Source organism: Mauremys mutica, chromosome 12, assembly GCF_020497125.1.
Source record: "Mauremys mutica isolate MM-2020 ecotype Southern chromosome 12, ASM2049712v1, whole genome shotgun sequence".
In the NCBI taxonomy this organism is placed as follows: domain Eukaryota; kingdom Metazoa; phylum Chordata; order Testudines; family Geoemydidae; genus Mauremys; species Mauremys mutica.
Window position 1 is genome coordinate 59,051,148 of NC_059083.1, and position 20,563 is coordinate 59,071,710.

At 45.0% G+C, this 20,563-nt stretch overlaps 1 protein-coding gene across 1 annotated transcript in view; it reads right to left on the minus strand.

The window, feature by feature from the left end:
- Positions 1 to 20,563, minus strand: part of SHISA6 (shisa family member 6) — a 387,898-nt gene that overhangs the window by 237,678 nt on the left and 129,657 nt on the right. The window lies entirely within an intron of this gene.

The following is a 20,563-nucleotide window of genomic DNA, read 5'->3' on the forward strand; positions in this document are numbered from 1 at the left end:
GTCTCCCAGGACATGTGACCATGTCACCTGGTACTGGAATCCATCTTAAAAGTGGGGCTTTTCCATTTAGAAGGAGGGGTGAGGACCCAGGGAGACAAAAGATTCCTACCTTGTCCCACCAATATAAGGGGGTCGAACAGAACAAAGGGGGCTGCAGCTATGAGAAATCTCCTAGCTACCATCTGAGCTGGAACAAGGACTGTACCATGGAAAGGATTAGGCCCAGACTAGAAAGGAGTCTAGTCTGTGAAAGAAGCTTATTGGAACATCTCTGGGGGTGAAATTTCATCTGTAATCATTTTCTGAATGTATTAGGCTTAGACTTGCATGTTTTTATTTTATTTTGCTTGGTAACTCACTTGTTCTGTCTGTTATTACTTGGAATCACTTAATTCCTACTTTTTATATTTAATAAAATCATTTTTTGCTTGTTAATTAACCCAGAGCAAGTATTAATACCTGGGGGAGCAAACAACTGTGCATATCTCTCTATCAGTGTTATAGAGGGCAAACAATTTATGAATTTACCTTGTAAAAGCTATATACAGAATAAAACGGATTTATTTGGGGTTTGGATCCCATTGGGAACTGGGTGTCTGGGTGCTAGAGACAGGAGCACTTCTTAAGCTGTTTTCAGTTAAGTCTGCAGCTTGTGGGGGATGTGGTTCAGACCTCAGTCTGTTTTTGTAGCCAGCTAGCATGTCTGGCTCAACAAGGCAGAGTACTGAACTCCCAAGATGCCAGGGAAAACGGGCTCAGAGGTAGTCTCAGCACATTAGGTGGCAATCCCAAGGAGGTCTCTAAAAAAAGAACAGGAGTACTTGTGGCACCTTAAAGACTACCAAATTTATTTTAGCATGAGCATTCGTGAGCTGCAGCTCACTTCTTCGGATGCATAGAATGGAACACACAGACGGGATATTTATACATACAGAGAACATGAAAAGGTGGAAGTATGCATACCAACAGGCAGAGTCTAATCAATTGAGATGAGCTATCGTCAGCAGGAGGAAAAAAAACTTTTTGAAGTGATAATAATTAAGATGGCCCATAGAAGATGTGAGGAGAACTTAACATAGGGAAATAGATTCAATTGGTGTAATGACCCAACCATTCCCAGTCTTTGTTTAGGCCACAGTTAATAGTATCTAGTTTGCATATTAATTCAAGTTCAGCAGTTTCTCTTTGGAGTCTGTTTTTGAAGTTTTTTTGTTGCAAAATTGCCATCTTCAAGTCTGTCACTGAGTGGTTAGAGAGGTTGAAGTGTTCTCCCACTGGTTTTTGAATGTTATGATTCCTGATGTCAGATTTGTGTCCATTTATTCTTTTGCGTAGAGACTGTCTGGTTTGGCCAATGTACATGGCAGAGGGGCATTGCCAGCACATGATGGCATATATCACGTTGGTAGATGTGCAGATGTACGAGCCCCTGATGGCATGTCTGATGTGATTAGGTCCTATGATGGTGTCACTTGAATGGATATGTGGACAGAGCTAGCATCGGGCTTTGTTGCAAGGATAGGTTCCTGGGTTAGTGTTTATGTTGTATGTGACCCAACCCACCACAATGGGCAGAGGGGCAGATGGAGAATGAATCTGGCCCTGCTCATTCCCTGAGACATCTATACGTGAGGGTGTGACTCCAGCTGTGGAGACATCTCAGAGGGAGAAAGTTTCCCTGGGAATCCCTTGTGATCCCTCAGCATTCTTCCTACTTTATATTCTGCTGCTACCTTCAGAAACCCACATCTCAGTCACCGTCCCTGCAGCTCTGAGCAGCTTCCTCCAGGGCTAGGGACTGATCCAGCACCAGACCCATCCACCAACTTCAAGGGGAGCTGAATAATGCACCTAGGTAATGCCATTTCTTCATCTGACCAGGAGGGGTTACTCAGGATCAATGGGAGGCACCCCTAGGAGGCTAGAGCACTGCCAGCCCATGGAGTAAGAGGCCTGGTCTCATGTCTCAAATGGCAGCGTGTTATGGACCTGATCTTGTGTGGCGCTGAACATCCTCAATTCCCACTGAAACCACAGCATCTCCAGGAGTGCTCAGCATCTCATTCAACAAGGATGTATGCTGCCACTGGACTGTTAGGCAAATAGGTCATGGTGAGGGCTCTTTATCTACCTTAGATAAAGGTCTTGTCCATTGCCAAAGTCTCTTTAGAGCCCTTTCTGACCAGACATGCCAGAAAGGTCCCTGAGCTCCTGGAGCTCAGGGCACAGTCATTCTGGTGGGCTTACTCCAGTACAAAGCACTGGACTTAGAGCTAAGGCTGCCAGGCTGCACAGAAAGGAATTGAGCATGCCAGTCATTCTACAGCTCAGCTATACTCTACTCAGCTGTTCCCTTTCTCAAGCCCAGCTATCTCCCCTCCACCTCCCACCACCCACAGATCTCCAGCTTCATCCTCAGCACAACCCATCACCTCCAACCATGTTTATTGGGTCATGCGTTTGGATGGCGAGGTTTCCTGGAGTAAGCAGTTCTATACCTGGGTTAGTATTGGTACGGGTCAAGAAGTGGGGTGTGGGGTCAGATTGCAAAGGTAGCTCTGAGATGCTTCTTGTGTCATTGAGGAAAGCTGATGTCAATGGGTGTGCTGTGCTGATAGGGATAGTTTCTGTGTAGAACTCACAGATCTGAAATCTTCACATGTGCCTGTGCTGATGTATTATGTGTGCAGTCGGTAAGCAGTAGCTAACTAGAGATAACCAGAAGAAATTCTAGCACCGTCTGGCTACCAGGCTGTATCTCACAGAGTGCTACTACCATAGAGAGCAGCACTAGCACAGAGACAAAACAGTCCCATCAAAAATGAACTGAAATTAATGGTGTTATCAATCCACTAAGGTCACTAAATTATCCCTATTGGACTTACAAAGAACAACTGCGCCTAGCCAATTTGATAGCACAAGTATTTTAGGCAATCACATCTCAGAGAAGCTGAACATTATCCTCTAACAAATAATACTGAAAACCTTGATGACACCATCCAGTCTCATCTCTCCTTTTTCTTCCCCCAACAAATCTTGGACTTCCCCCAAATGCTTGTCCACATTTCTGAAACCACCATTGTGTCGGTGCAGAACCCTGCTGTTCCTCCCAGCCAAGTTCCCCAAAACAGGGCTATTCAGACCAACATACCAAGGGCAGGATGAAGGAAAATGATATAGTCAGGTAGCTTTTCCACATGCTGGCTCATTGTATGATAGGAATGATCTCTGTCACTCTGTAAGAGCCTCGCAATAAACAGCTTTTGTGACTGATTGATAGCCAGCTAATCAATCGGTCACAAAAGCAATACACAAGATCCTGTCAATCCACTTGTTATTAGTGCTGTATAAATCAGTTCATATAGTGCCCTTTTAGTAACGACAATGATGAAATAGCTACACATTCTAATGAAACGTCCCATTAATGAATGTCTCCAGACTGGAAAGTCGGTCACAGAAGGAAAAGATTATACATGGATACGAAAAAGAGCCCCCAAAGTGCTTGGCAATCTGAGTGTTGAAGCAGGCCTTGAATGGATGGTTATAAAAACAAGAGTCAGGTAATTAGGGAACATCAGGATGGCTCCTAAAAAATGAGAGCAGGTTAAGATGGCTTTGCCTGCCCTGGTTAGTGAGAAGCGCATATTTTAATGAGTTTTGCATGTTTGTCAAGATTGACTGTTCTCGTCATTGGAAGGCCACCATTTTCCAATAACCTGCCAATTTAGGTACCAATGGCAAGATGCTCATCAGTGACAGCACATGCATTAACATGACTCTGTGTTTCACAGCCCGTTATGGATTTAGATTTCCTTAAATCAGTATGAAAATGAGAACTGATTCCAGCAACTTGCATGGATAAAATGAGTCATCCATCCATCCATACAAACTGCAGTTCTCCATCGACATTTCTAATGGCCACATCTCAGCGCTGAGTACAAAGATGAGATGGTAAAGAAAACCTCCCTTGAAGCATTAGCACTAAATCTGGGCACATAATGTTCTTGGATTTTTTTGGTTCACTGGCAATTCAAAAAGAATAATAAAAAAAATCAGTCAAACCATAAATGACATTTTATTTCTCTTTCTTTCTTTCTTATATGTGAATTGAAAAGCAAAAAAAAAAGTTTTAGGTTGAACAAAACATTTTGTTTTGATAAAATCAAAATGTTTTGTTTCAATTTTGACCATTTTAAAACTTGTTCATTGTTCTTTAATAAAAGTAAAGGAAATTTTTAAATAAAAAGATGTTTCAAACAGCAAAAATAAAATTTCAGTTTGAAGATGTAGATATGAAATGTTTGGGTTTTTTTCAGATTTTTTTTTAATGAAAACAATTTGGCAAAACTTACAAGAATTCACAAGATGTGTTGGTGTCGCTGAATTGTGCATATTTTGCTGAAGAAATTTAACCAAAGAATTTTGCCTGGCTGTAGGTAGCAGTAGTGGGTTGGGCTATCCCATGCCAATGTACCTGTGTATCTTACCCACCCCAAGCTGCATCAGAGGAAATGGGAGACATTGAATCATTGGGCAGTGGAAGAGATGCCGAGTAGAGGAGATGGAGCCACAGAGATTCAGAAATAAGTTAGATCAGGCAATAGAAAAATGGCCACTAAAGAGCAAATAAACACTACACTGTGAAATTGACTTGCCTTTTGTATTTTCTACATATGGGGCCTGATTCTCCTCTCTCACTGGTGTGTGCATCATGAGTAAGCCCACTGCCGCCATTTGGCTAGAGCAGTGGGAGAACAGAATCAGGCTCATACGATGCTGCAACCAGATACTTATATGTCACAATGGAATATGTTGACATTTAATAAGGCTTGATTCTGGGTAACTGAAGAGCCCTTTCCCTAGCCCCATCTCCCAACCTGCCCAAACCCGACTGGCAAAAAACTTGGGTTTTTTTTTTACTTATGATCAGTCCCCTTGTTTCTCACCTGTCACAACACAGCATTTCTGATCTGAGTAATTCACAACACCGATGGTGAGATAACACCATGTCCAAAGGAATGCACAAAGTCCCACTTGCCTGGCCCATGGGAATGGAGCCAGACAAATACCTGGAGTGTTGGGCTGTTGGGCTCCTTGGTTTTGTGTAGATTCCATGGTGTGAGGGGCCACAGCAAAACCACAGCAGCCAGACGGATTGATTTGTGGGCCTGGGGGTAAATGTGGGTGTCAGCAAACAGCATTCCTATGATGCCTTAAGAGCAAACCTCATATACTTAGGAGTTTCAACCCAGGCAAGAGCTCCATCTAACAGATGCTTCTCAGAATCTAACCTAAATTATTAGATCCTCCAGGATCTGCAAAATTGGACTCAATATTCTTCAGGAACAGCCCTCCCCTGCTTCTCGCCCTTCAGCATGATGAAGACAAAATGCCTCCATTTCTTGCGCATTGAACAGTATGAAATGTATATGGATGAAGCTGGAGGATGTGAAGGAATCCAAACCAATTTCATTATTCATGCAGCAAACAGAGTAGCAAATATTTACCATCTCTGTACTGCATTCACTTATTGGCCAAACCCCTGAATTAACCTAAATACACTCACTCAAACTTGCTAGACTGACAGTTCTCTCTGACATGGGCAATCAATCAGATTTTAAATCAGTCTCCACCAGACTTGTGACCAGACAGACAGTTTGTCCCATGACTGCAGGGCAGACCCTGGTGATCTGACTCTGAAGAACTTCTTTCAGACTGTGTGGTTTCATCAGGGCCGCCAAGAGTGGGGGGCAAGTGGGGCAATTTGCCCCAGGATCCGGGCCCCACAGGGGCCCCCATGAGAGTTTTTTGGAGCCCCTGGAGCACGGTCCTTCACTCGCTCCGGGGGCCCCGGAAAACTCTCGTGGGGCCCGGACCCCCGGAGCTTCTTCCGCTCCGGGTCTTCGGCAGCAATTCGGCAGCAGGGGTCCTTCCGCCCCAGGACCTGCCACCAAAGTGCCCCAAAGACCCACGGTGGGGGGTCCTTCTGCCCCGTGACCTGCCGCCAAAGTGCCCCGAAGACCCACGGTGGGGGGTCCTTCCACCCCAGAACCCGCCGCCGAAGTGCCCCGAAGACCCACGGTGGGGGATCCTTCCACCCCGGAACCCGCTGCCGAAGTGCCCCAAAGACCCACGGTGGGGGGTCCTTCCACCCCGGAACCCGCCGCCGAAGTGCCAAGTCTTCGGCGGTAATTCGGTGGCGGGGGGGCCCTGAATCCTCTGGGCAGTCCTGGATTTTATTGCAGAGAAAGTAAAGAGGTGGCCCTTGTACAGTGCATGGCTCCCTAGTGTTTAAAAATGGCATTACAATATCAGAGGCATCCAGAATAATCAAATGGCCAGGTGCAATGTCACACTCATGGCAAGAGGGCAGTACTGAGGGACAGAGGGAGTAAAAAGCCACACTTCCAAGGTGGGTGACAGCCAGTGTTGGGAATGGTCCCCTATTTGGAGCCCAACCTCCAGAGGAAAAGGTACATAGACATTGGAGATAAAAAGATCCTCGTAGGTCAATGGTACCTCACCCTAACAAGGGTATGGTACAGGCAATTAAACATTTCACAGCCACCTTCACAGCAGGCCCAACAACCAGTGCTGAACAAATGCACTACAGCCCTCAGGAGACCAAACTACTGTGTACCTCAGGCAGGGAAAAGGAGGGACTGAGGTGCCACCACTGCCTTCCTCTACTCCTGCTTGTGCCTCCTGTTCAGACACCTTCAGTCTCTTTGGCCTATCTGCCTGCAAGTGCCCCTCTCACAACCCACAGGAGCAAGTCCAGGTGTCTTACATCACAACACAGCTTAGTTGGCATCATACCTCAAAATACATGTTCAATAGAACATAAGCACAGCTAGAGTCACCCCTGGTGAAAGCAGAGCTGGCTTGGCTGTAAGCTCAACTACAGACAATATTGGTTCTGTAAGATGAAACTCTAACATATTAGAGAGTTATTGTTCTTGTCCTGCCACTGCTGATCCATCTGTCACATCTCTGGGTCCCAGATAGGTGTGTGTGTAGACCCAGAAGTCTCTCTCATCCAGGGTGGGTCTTATTGCCCAACTTCCCCCCAGCCCCATACACACACACCCCTTGTATCCAAGGAGTCCAGCTATCAATTATGTCATCTTCCCAAACCCACTGGGGGCTGCTGCACCATTTCCTAGCAGGTCTATGGCAATATGCTGGTTCAAAGAAGAGCCATGAAAAAGATTAAAGGAAACTTGTCTTATAGTGATAGACTGAAGGAGCTCAATCTATTTAGCTTATCAAACAGAAGGTTAAGGGGTGACTTGATCACAGTCTATAATTATGTACATGGGGGACAAATATTTCATAATGGGCTCTCAATTTAGCATCAAAAGGTTGAACCTAGACAAATTTAGAATGGACATAAGGTGCACATTGTTAACAATGAGAGTAATTAACCACTGGACCAATTTACTAAGGGTCGTGGTGGAGTCTCCATCACTGGCAATTTCTAAATCAAGACTGGATGTTATTCTGGAAGATCTGCTCTAGGAATTCTTTGCAGAAGTTCTATGGCCTGTTTTATACAGGGCATCAGAGCAGATGATCATGATGGTTCCTTCTGGCCTATGAATCTCTGACCCTTTCCACAGTTGCACGTAATCACTAGACATAAAGATCATGCACAGCATCCTAGAGCTGGCTCTTTGCTCCAGCTCCCACTGCACCTTTGGTTACATGTATCTGGGTATGTTCACCGGGCAAACCTTTGTGCACAGCTGCCCTAAACTCACCAATACAAGTTATTCACAGAGATGTTACCTGAGGCTCAGGAATTTACTACACAGCTGTAAATCCAGCTCTCTGCCAGATTCTCAGGTTGTTCTATAACCCCTGCAGTGTTTCAATTCATTGCAATTATGCCGGTGCAAAACCTTCTCATCTAGAGATCTAGGCTGCTGCTTTTATTATTTAACTTCCACTCCCTACAAATGGCAAAGCAACATTTTATTTACAGTCGGTGTCCCAAAGGAGAGCAAGATAGAAGCACATCAAGTGAATGCCAAATAATTCCCACAAGTCTTCACTGAAATACATGCACTTACTGGCTTATGAAAGCAGCAAAACACAGCCCTGTAGAACAAGGCAAACTTTGCCAGCCACAGGCAGCATGGGCATTTGCCACCTGGACGGTTGTGAGGTCTGGCTGCAAAGCAAGGCTCCGTGATGAAGTCGCACACAAAGGTGACACACTGTATGGCCTTTCCATGTAATTGTAGTCACATGTCGTGCAGCCTAAAGCCTAGATGCTCTCCCTCCACTGCACTGGGTATGTGAGTCCTGGAACAAGGTAAAGCTAGGGCTGTTCCTTGAGAAATGCTTCCCACCTGTTGGCCAGCAAAGTCCCTCCAGGAGCTGTGGAGATTCATCATCATAGTAGTGTTGCAGTCACTGAAGTAGATGGTAGTCAGTGACTTCAAAGTCCACATGGATCACAAGTCTCCTCAAGCAGCCCAGGATTTCATGGCTACCATGACAGGTATGGGGCTATCCCAGGAGACTGCCAGCTTGACTCATGCAGTGCTTGGGACGTGAGCTGAGGAGGGGAATCTTGAAATTATTCCCTTGCCGGGGGCCAAAAAGGGAATGATTTCAAGAAACAGTAATTTCCCTCAGAGCCCGCTGAAAACTCTCTGGTTTCATCACTCTCCCAGGATAGACCAACAACAGGCCCCATGCCCGACAGAAGAGGGGAGCCCTAATCTGAAATCAAAGGAGACCCACATCCTGTCTGACTAGTGAAGGTTCACAGGGGAAAAAAAAACAGATCTATTTCTGGTACAGATTGTCAACACCTCTTGGAGGAGGGTTCTCTCAAAGGGGCTGCTGGCAGGGCATCCTCCATTAGGGCCCACACACTGGGAACTCATTTATCACCATGGGCTGTGTAGTGAGCCGGTGTGGCTCCCCTCCGCCCCGGAGGAGGAAGAGCCCAGCCGGAGGCCAGAGTGGGCGGAGCTAGGGAGCTCTGAGCCCGTCCCTCAAAGGGTCAGGCGGCGACCCGGAATTATAAAGGCCGGCCCTCAGAGCTCAGTAGGGCCCCAGCCGCCGGAGGGAGCAGACGTCCCTAGGGGAGCTCGAGACTGGGAAGCTCCTGTGGCCCAAGGCAGCCGCCCAGAGTGGCCAGAGCTACCCTGCGCCCGCTACCCAGAGGAGCTGCCGGAGCTTCCCCACGCCCGCTACCCGGAGGAGCTTCCGGAGCTACCCTGCGCCCGCTACCCAGAGGAGCTTCCGGAGCTACCCCGCGCCCGCTACCCGGAGGAGCTGCCGTAGCTACCCCGTGCCCGCTACCCGGAGGAGTTGCCGGACCTGCCAACCAGCCCTGGCTGCGATGAGCCCATGCTCCTGGACCCCGCAGAGGCCGACGTCAGGACCCAGGTAGGGCCCGAGGGGGAGTACGGAAGTAGCCTGGGGGCAGCTGACCCCAGTCGGGCTGCAGCATTACTGGAGCCTATGTCAGTGTGTTGCGGCCAGGATCCCCACTGACTAAGCAGCGGATCGTCAGCCGCTGCTAGGGCCCCGGGCTGGGACGCAGTGGAGTGGGAGGGCCTGCGTCCCCCCTGCCACGCCATTCCTGGGTGGCAGACTCCCCTCTCCCTTGCCTGAGGAGGCCAAAGCCTGTTACTGTTGCTCAGCCCAGCCTAAGGCCTGAGCACTCCTGACTCAGTGGTTACTGCCCCAGACGTAACCACAGTGCAGGCGACTACCACAAGGGCTGCCGAGGGAGACCCCGGCTGGACTATTTCCCTGGACTCATCGATGTGTAGTGAGCCGGCGTGGCTCCCCTCCACCCCGGAGAGGGTCGAGCCCCGGTGAACTCTTGTACAGGCTGTAACAGCCCAAGCTGGTTACCTTCAGTGCATGTTGCAAGGCCAGTAAGGAGCTGGGAGATGGGGGAGGCTGGTGAGGGGGACTTGATTGCAGTTTTGCTGGTGGAATTTATTACAATTTCATTCTATTTTGTAAAGAATAGGGCCTAATTCCCCTGCTTCTTGGCAAACATGCCCTCTCCCACTGAGACAAGTCTGATACTGTCCCTGTTCAATGAGTACAAAGCAGTGGAGGTGCTGGAAGAGAAACAATTTCCATTTTGCACCCATTGTTGAGGTTTAAAAGTTTGTTCAGAGATTCAAAGTTTGTTCAAAGTTTCTTGGAACAAAACTAATAGTTTTCAAATGTCTTCAGGAAAATTGAATGGCCAGAAATGTTCTGACCACTGGCTCTACGTTATTATAGGCAGGACAGGCAGCACCCTTTTGGTATGGTTGCCCAACACGTCCCATTATCAGACCCTCTATGCTAATAAAATTTTCCATGCCTGGTGTCTATTTCAGGCTGATTCTATATTTTTTTTAATTCAGCCAAAATTTAGCTGTTTCCAAAAATGGGATTAGAGGAAAATATGTTATTTTGCCATGTTCAAAAAGACTGCTACAGTTGCCTCATACAGAACATCACTAGTAATGAACACCTTGCTCTGTGAGGTGCTGTGAGACACCTGGACTTTGAAAGATGCTGTACAATATATAATTCTTTTCTATTTAGGCAAGCTACAGCATGTTGTGATGGGTTTGCATCATTCCATTCCCTTGGTATTTCATATCCCCTCATAATTCCCATTTACTATCCCAAGAGGTTACAAGAATCAAATGATCCTTTAACTGTCTCCAGGGAGTGTCCTTGATGGCAGAAGAGATACATGCTGAGAGACACAGAACAAACTGCTAAAATACCGGGAAGGCTGAGACACATGCTGACTAGAGAAAAAGAAAAGTCATCTTATGGGGTTCTGCTCCATTCTGTCTGCAGCTCAAAGGGCCAGGGCATTGCAGCTCATACGACAGGACCCCTGCTCTGAGAGCACCACAGTGATTCAAGGTGTTGGAATTCATGCTTTATAGGGAGAGACTTAAGAAGCTTGATCGTCACTGTGTTTATGGAAAAGAGGATTAAACAGTGACTTGATCACAGTCTACAAGTACCTACATGGAGAAGAGATCTCTGATAATAGACAGCTCTTTAGCTTAGTAGGAAAAGGGATAATGAGATCCTGTGGTTGGAAGGTGAAGCTAGACAGAGACTAGAAATAAGGTGCAAATCTTTAACAGTGAGGTAATCAACCATTGGAACAACTTACCTAGCGAGATGGGGGAACCTTCATTACTTGAAATCTTTAAGTCAACCCTGGGTGTTTTTTAGCTCAAACAGAGATTATGGGCTGGAGGTAGGAATTGATGGATCTGGTTCTTGGGCCTGTGTTATGCAAGAGCTCAGAGTAGATGAGCATAATGGGCTCTATTGACCACAAAAACTATGAATCATCACATCACAGGTGTTCAGATGCTGGCCAGCCACAACTTCACTTGAAGTTAATGCAAATACTCAGCACCTTGAAAATCTGATCGACATGTTCTACCTGGGATGATGGGTCTGCCGATTCTGACTAGAGCCTCATGTCTGGGAGGAGCTTGTGTAGCTTCAAAATATCTGGTTTATTTTTTACCTGCTCCACCTGAACACCGGGAGTGGGCTTTAAAAATAATATGGGTCTGGATTCTCCTCTCTCACAAATTTATGCCAGAGTATCTCAATCCACTCCATTGAGCTAGCCCTGATTTACACTGCTATGAAAAGAAAATTTGCCCCAGCATCTCTAAGTGGCTGCCTGGGCATTTCTGTCTTAGAGAAGCCATGGATCTCAGATGCTCCAACACAGTGTGCTTCATTGGGTCCTACAACCTGTCCATTTGGATGAAGCCCTTTTCCCCAGGGATAGGAGGCACAATGGGACACAGTAGTAGCTTTTACCCTGAAAGAGCAGAACGCTCTTAAGCATGCTTTATTCGTAACATTATTCAGCACTATTCTTGCTTTCCTCCATTTCACAGGAGATCACACAATGCTGATGAATAGTATCCCTTTAAAAACCACTCATCGAGGCCAGTTGTACTCTTACTTCCAGAGGTTTTACACCACCAGTGTAACACATTGATTTCTATGGCATTACTCCTCATTTACACTGCTGCAAGAATGACCCTTCCAACGGTGTAGGTCACTCATTTGAGACAGCTGCAATGATCTGAGGGAGTCCAAGTGTCTCGTATGTCTGCTGACAGGACGGGAGCAACTGCAGATCTGAAAAAACAGGTTGATGTGACCAAAAAGACTCATGAAAAAGTGGCTTTGCAGAGATGCGTGGAAAGGAGTGGGGAAATAAGTGGTTAGCAGCAGCAAATGGGAAGGAGGGGGAGCTCCGTCAGCTGCCTACCGAGATGCAGTTCACAGGATTGTCCAGTATGAGGTTGGAAAGAGTGGCAAATCTCACATTGGTCGCGATAGGAGACTCACTGAGGCAGGAGACTTGGGGATCACTAACCAGGACTACCCAGAGACAGGCCACACAGGGCTTGAAGCCAGGAATCTTGGGCATAATAGATGCCGCAGACAGAGGGGGTGACAGGGGGTGGGGGAAGAACCCCATCACTAATTGAACTAATACTATTAAACTGGCTAATTAACTATACAGACTAAAACTATGCGCAAGGAACCTGAGCAGATGGTTAAGAATGCTGCAAAGCTGAGAGCACTGTCGGAATTCTGTCTCTGACTATGAGTGGCAGAAAGGAACTGGAGACGATGGGTCCGTGCCGCCCCTTACACCCTCAGTCTGGAGCACAGGAAGGTGCAGGGTGCAAGCACGGACTGATGGATACTGCTAGTGAAGAATCTTCCAGCCTCGGTCACACAGAGCACACGTGCACCCACTGTGAATAGCCAGAGGACCCAGCACTCAAAGAAGAAGGGGGTTAACAGCAGCAAATGGGGAGGGGGAAAACCCTCTGGGCTTTAATAAGGGCTCTGAAGGTTTCTGAGGATAAAGGCGCAATGTGCAGGGGATTTGAAAAGGTGACCCTGGGTCCGATTGCAGGATCAGTTCCCTGAATCACAGAACAGCTCCTGGGAGCAGTGGAATCTGCCAGCATGGACCTTTATGGCTGCACAAAGTCCTGCTGGCTAAAATGACTTTGCACTGAGTTCCACTGTTTGATGTGGCAGCCTGGCAAGGCCCAGAGAGGGGAGGAGCTGTAATGGCAGAAGTGAGGGGCACTTGCATTAATATTCTAAAGGCTCAGAAACATTTCTCCTGAAGGGAGCCCAAGAAGGGGCTAACTGACAAGCAGCATCTGCATCTTGGACAGCCACAGTGGAACCGTTAACTCATGCCCTGTTCACAGTCACAGCCTTTGAGAATGGAGCCGTGTCCAAGATTAATACAACTGTGAAATTGTACTGAGCAATAAATAAGGCAGGACAATGGAATATGACTGGGTTCTGGATCATTAATTCCTTTTTCTCTAGCTTCACTGAAAAGCTTTGCAGACACACACTGCTGCTCATGTTTTACTGCACCCAAACCTTACACTGCGGTTTCCTTTCTGTTCTCGGAGCTGCAGGCATTTCAGGCGAGCACCAATAGCAGGCAGCTTGGATTTGATCAGATTCTTAGTAGTTTATTTATGTTTGGAAAGAATAACAGAGCAAGGGCCCAGTGAGACTGCTCCTCAGAGAAACATTAGCAGGGTCAGGCCCTAGAACTCAAACCTCATAGGACTATGTCCATTGGTACCACAGTTTCAAATCCAGAAGAGTTAATCAGAGCCTGTGAGCTCCCAGCTATGGAGCCAGAACGCATCATTGATTGGACACAACAAAAAAGCAGGAATTCCAGTTACTTTAATTTTTAAAAGCCTGTGCCATTTCAGGGGAAAACGAACCAAAAAAAAATGCAGTAGTTTAAAGTCCAGACCACAAGAGTTCCATGTTCATCACACCCAGGAGCTCGATCATCTCTAACCACATGTAACAAGGGACCTGGGAGTTAAAAGCAGCAGCTAAGTTAAAATTCAGAAAATCTACTCTTTTTCACTGACATTTTCCCTCACCCCTTTACATTCACTGAAGAAACTATTTGCTGCACATATTTTGACCAGGTCTGACAGCCACCTAAACCAAACATAGAAAAATCCTTCCTTTGGAATACTTTTTGGTTTTCACTTGCCCAACATTCACATTTTATGTAGTAGAAATACAATTCACTCTACACAATAAATATCTGCCAGAGTACTAAGAGACCCCTGACATTTTAATCTGACCAGATCTAGACACTACATTTCAGTGTTAGATTGCAAACCCATTTGTTTTCCTATTAATTTTAGCAGGGTTCATTGATCAATTGTTTTAATTTTCAATTGGAGAAGTAATATCTGACTTCAGCTTCCTGCATGGTGTTTTATTCTAACTTTCAGTCACCAACCAGGGATAACTCACTTTTCCTATTTATTGAACTCACTATTTCAGCTGCCACCGTAGGACAGATGCCCACCGTGCTCTCCCAACTTAGATCAGAGACTGCAATTTCTTGAAAAAAAATTATATTCCAAAAAGCCTAATGAACTATCTGGGAATTTTGAGGTCACTGCAAGGACTTCAAGCGTAGATAGACAATAAACACTTTCTCTGCTTCCTGGATTGATGCAACCTTATCTTGAATTAATATGCAGTAACAAGTTGCCTCCCATCATTATATGATCATCAGTGACTGTAACGCTGTCAGGGTTCCCTCCCCACCTTGAACTCTGGGGTACAGATGTGGGGACCCGCATGACCCCCTAAGCTTATATTCCACCAGTTTAGGTTAAAAACTTCCCCAAGGCACAAATTCTTCCTTGCCCTTGGACGGTGTTGCTGCCATCACCAAGAGAGTTAGACAAAGATTCAGGAAAAGGACCACTTGGAGTTCCTGTTTCCCCAAAATACCCCCTCCCAACCCCCTTCACCCCTTTTCCTGGGGAGGCTTGAGAATAATATACCAACCAAATAGGTAACCAAGGTGAGCACAGACCAAGCCCTTGGGTTTTTAGGACACAAAAACCCCAATCAGATTCTTAAAAACACAGAACTTTATTATAAAGGAAAAAGTAAAAGCAGCACCTCTGTAAAATCAGGATGGAAAGTAATTTTACAGGGTAATAAGATTCAAAACACAGAGGATTCCCCTCTAGGCAAAACTTTAAAGTTACAAAAAAACAGGAATAAACCTCCCTCTTAGCATAGGGACAATTCACAAGCTAAAACAAAAGATAATCTAACACATTTCCTTCCTATTGGGGGAGGGATAGCTCAGTGGTTTGAGCATTGGCCTGCTAAACCCAGGATTATGAGTTGAATCCTTGAAGGGGGAACTGGGGTGAAAATCTGGGGATTGGTCCTGTTTTGAGCAGGGGGTTGGTCTAGATGACCTCCTGGGGTCCCTTCCAACTCTGATATTCTATTACTTACTTACAATTTGTAATCTTAGATGCTTAGTTCAGGTATGGCTTTGGGAGGTGTATTTTCCCTGCCCTGATTCCTTGCTGACCCAGAGATAACACACAGAGAGAAACAAAAGAAAAACCTTCCCCCACAGATTTGAAAGTATCTTCTCCCTTTATTGGTCCTTTTGGTCAGGTGCCAACCAGGTTATTTGAGCTTCTTAACCCTTTACAGGTAAAGGAGGGATTTTATGCGACCCTTAGCTGTATGTTCATGACAAAAGTGAAGGAGTTTTTCTGCAACAAACATTAAACAGATCTGTGTGAATATACATTACTCTCACAGGGAAAACTTTCCCCTAGCTATCAATCACATCTCCAGTTCAAAGTTGACTTCATAGCTGGCACTGCATAGTGTTTTCCCATGTAAGAGGAGAGGCAAAGAATGACAGTTTGTTAAAATCAAGGATCAGCTTGTCAGCAAGTGTGAGTCAACAGAGTGACACAAATTCATATCAGCTAGTGGACTGGCCAGTTGTGCTCCTTAATAGGTTTGACTGAGGTTTTGCTCTCTATGGCTGCTTTTGCTTGTCGAAGTTTGGTGATCATGTTTCTTTCCAAATTCTTTTGCATTTATGAGGACACTGGTTCTCTCCCTAACCCAAGCTAACCTGCCTTTCACAGTTCAGGGAAAGTGCACCTACACCTCTACAGTCCACTGAGGGGACCCCCTCTCAGCCATCCAGCTCCCCAGCCATCACCTCTCTTGGGCAGACACCCACGTCTCTCTCTCTGCTGATCAGGGTATTTCCAGGCTGCACAATTCTCTGCCTACACTGGATCCCCAGCAATTCAGACTGCCTAAGCAGGCCCGCTTTGCTTTTCTTCTCAGAGGCTATAAACAGCTTAATTGCCCAAAATTATAAGGTATCACACAGCCCTTTCTAAGCAAGTACATTTATTCTTAAGGTGAAAGCATTACAGTGAGAACACATTAAAACAACAAAGGAACCTACATGCATGCTAATAAGCTTCCAGAGACCACCCGACTCCAGTACGGGCTCTGGTAGCAATCAGTCCTTCAAACACCACACAGGGGTTAAAAGTTCATAACCATCTTGGCTCAGAACACTCCCCCCTGCCATGAATCTGTGAGTCATCCTTCATACGGTTTAGATCTCTCATCTTGTCCTCATGTAACAGGTGATCAAAGGTCCCACCCTCAGGATAAAGCTTCAATAGACTTGTATAACTGAAAGGGGGACATTTGCATATACCACTCCATAGAAATTTCCTAGGAAACCCACTTAACTTGAATAGTATCAGAGTGGTAGCCATGTTAGTCTGGATCTGTAAAAAGCGACAAAGAGTCCTGTGGCACCTTATAGACTAACAGATGTATTGGAGCATAAACTTTCGTTGGTGAATACTCACTTCATCAGACGTATGTGTTTGATGAAGTATTCATCCACGAAAGCTCATGCTCCAATACTTCTGTTAGTCTATAAGGTGCCACAGGACTCTTTGTCGCTTTTAACTTGAATTGTTCATTCTTGTCTGGCCCATTGTTTCAAACACTCCTCTGAAGCTCATAAGTCTTCCCCAGGGTTTATATTAGTCATGTGTCCCCCCAGAGATGTTATAGACAATCCCACAATAATACTGAAACATTTGAATTTGTAATGCAATACACTCCTACAATGCTTAAACTTCATTCTATAAGGTTTGTCCAGGAAACTGCCGTACCTATCACACTGACAATCAAGCTACTACCATGTTGTTCCTGCAATCAACATCCATGACATCAGCATAGATGTGGGAATAAGAGTTCACTGACATGAGCTGCAACACATTGCCCTCATCCTCAGTCATCCTCCCAGCTTCCTATACACCCTCCCTCTCTTCCTTGGCTTTCTATCCCAGAGTCCATTGCAAACTTGCCTTCCATGGTTTTGGATCTCTCCATGGTCTTTGCTGCATCTGTTCCCACTCCCTTGCACCTGCATGTTCTCTTCATCCCAATGTGATCCCACTGTCCCCTCTTGGTGACTCACTGCATTGAGAGGGAAGGCTATTCTCACACAGGTAGCCCCATCTTTCTTCAGCTATCTCTGAGAAATAAACTCACATCCTCACTTGAAAATCACCCTCCTTTTCCCATTAGCCTCCAAGAGTTCCGCTCTGGGAACTGCCTCTGATGCCGCCTGTCAAGCATCCTGCATACAGACACATGGTACTGAATTGTGTCTGTCTTTGCTGTGATCACCTCCTATTGTACTGACCGTTTCCTGGGTATAGACAATTGTTCTTGTTATTTCATGTGTTATCAGATTTGCTGTGTTGATTTCTTATCTTGTACCAATGTTCCCACCTCTGCTCTTGCCAAGCGTCTTTAGTGGTAGGGTATTCCGGTGGCTCTTGTGGGCAGGTGGCATATGGGTGCATTCGGTACAAGGTGCTCCTGACGCTCAGAGACCGTGTATGGGCTTTGGAGACCAGAGTGGCTGGATTGGAGGAGCTAAGGGAGACAGAGAGGTACATAGATGAGACTTTCTGAAGTCCAGGACCTCCATGGTAGCATTCTCTGAAATGCTTCCAGCTCCATGCGCAGGGCCAGTTAAGACAGGCAGAACTGCCGGGTTTCGATGCATGGATGAGACAATGGTGTAGGGTGGAGAGGTTTAGAATTATTAGGAACTGGGGAAATTTTGGGAATGGGGGAGCCTATACAGGAAGGATGGGCTCCACCTAAACTAAAATGGAACCAGATTGCTGGCACTTAACATTAAAAAGATCATAGAGCAGTTTTTAAATTAAGGGCTGGGGGAAAGCCGACAGGTGTGGAGCCAACAGCATGTGGTTTGGACAGAGTAATCCCTTGGGGAGGATCTATTAATGGAGATTCCTTATGTCCTGGAAAGGAGGAGAGGATTTAAGATGATAAAATACAGGTAGAACCTGATGAGAAACAGTCAAATGGAAAAAAAGTCCCATTCAATTACATCATGTAATGGCAGACAGCTAAAAAGTGACAAGTTTTTAAAGTGCTTATATACCAATGCTAGAAGTCTAAATCGTAAGATGGGTGAACTAGAGTGCCCCATATTAAATTAGGATATTGATATAATAGGCATCACAGAAACTTGGTGGAATGAGACTAATCAATGGGACACAGTAATACCAGGGTAAAAAATATATCAGAAGGACAGAACAGGTTGTGCTGGTGTGGGAGTGGCACTATATGTGAAAGAAAGCATAGAATCAAATGAAGTAAAAGTCTTAAATGAACCAAAATGTACCATAGAATCTGTATGGATAGTAATTCCTGCTCTAATACTAAGAATATAGCAGTAGGATATATTACCCACCACCTGACCAGGATGGCGATAGTGACTGTGAAATACTCAGGGAGATTAGAGAAACTATTAAAATAAAAAACTCAATAATAATGGGGGATTCCAACTATCCCCAGACATTAAAAGATACAGCGCCCAAAGTGAAATCCCTGCAAGCTGCATGGAAACTTTTTTAAGACACCATAACAGAGGCTCAGCTTATATGTATACCCCAAATTAAAAGAAAAACAAAAACAAAACAAAAAAAACATAGAGAACCAAAAAAGTGTCACTGTGGCTAAACAACAAAGTAAAAGAAGCAGCGAGAGACAAAAAGTGGAAGTTAAATCCTAGTTAGGAAAATAGAAAGGAGCATAAACTCTGGCAAATGAAGTGTAAAAATATATTTAGGAATGCCAAAGAATAATTTGAAGAACAGCTAAAAAGTAATAGCAAAAATTTTTTAAAGTACATCAGAAGCAGGAAGCCTACTAAACAACCAGGGGGGCCACTGGACAATCAAGATGCTAAATAAGCACTCAAGGACGATAAGGCCATTTCAAAAAAACCTAAATGAATTCTTTGCATCAATCTTCATGGCTGAGGATGTGAGGGAGATTCCTAAACCTGAGCTATTCTTTTTAGGTGACAAATCTGAGGAACTGTCCCAGATTGAGGTGTCATTAGAGGAGGTTTTTGAACAAATTGATAAATTAAACAGTAATAAGTCACCAGGACCAGATGGTATTTACCCAAGAATTCTGAAGGAACTCAAATATGAAATTGCAGAACTACTAAATTAAGTCTGTAACCTATCATTTAAATCAGCTTCTGTACCAGATGACTGGAGGATAGCTAATCTGATGCCAATTTTTAAAAATGGCTCCAGAGGTGATCTCAGCAATTACAGGCTGGTAAGCCTGACTTCAATACCGGGAAAACTGGTTGAAACTATAGAACAAAATTGTCAGACAAATAGATGAACATAATTTGCTGGGGAAGAGTCAACATGGTTTTTGTAAAGGGAAATCATGCCTCACCAACCTACTAGAATTCTTTGAGGGGGATCAACAAGCATGTAGACAAGGGGGATCCCATGGATATAGTGTACTTAGATTTTCAGAAAGCCTTTGACAATGGATCTTAAGAAAAGTAAGCTGTCATGGGATATGAAGGAAGGTCCTCTCATGGATCAGTAACTGGTTAAAAGATAGGAAACAAAGGATAGGAATAAATGGTCAGTTTTCAGAATGGAGGGAGGTAAATAGTGATGTCCCCCAGGGGTCTGTACTGGGACCAGTCGTATTCAACATATTCATAAATGATTTGGAAAAAGGGGTAAACAGTGAGGTGGAAAAATTTTGCAGATTATATGAAACTACTCAAGATTGTTAAGTCCCAGGCAGACTGCGAAGAGCTACAAAAGGATCTCAAAACTGGGTGACTGGGCAAAAAATGGCAGATGAAATTCAATGTTGATAAATGCAAAGTAATGCACATTGGAAAACATAATCCCAACTATAAATATAAAATGATGGGGTCTAAATTAGCTGTTACCACTCAAAAAAAAAAAGATCTTGGAGTCATTGTGGATAATTCTCTGAAAACATCCACTCAATGTGCAGCGGCAGTCAAAAGAGTGTTGGGAATCATTAAGAAAGGGATAGATAATCAGACAGAAAATATCATGTTGCCTCTATATAAATCCATGGTACACCCACATCTTGAATACTGCGCACAGATGTGGTCACCCCATTTAAAATAAAGATATATTGGAATTGTAAAAGGTTCAGAAAAGGGAAACAAAATGACTAGGGGTATGGAACAATTTACGTATGTGGACAGATTAATAAGCCTCGGACTTTTCATCTTGGAAAAGAGATGACT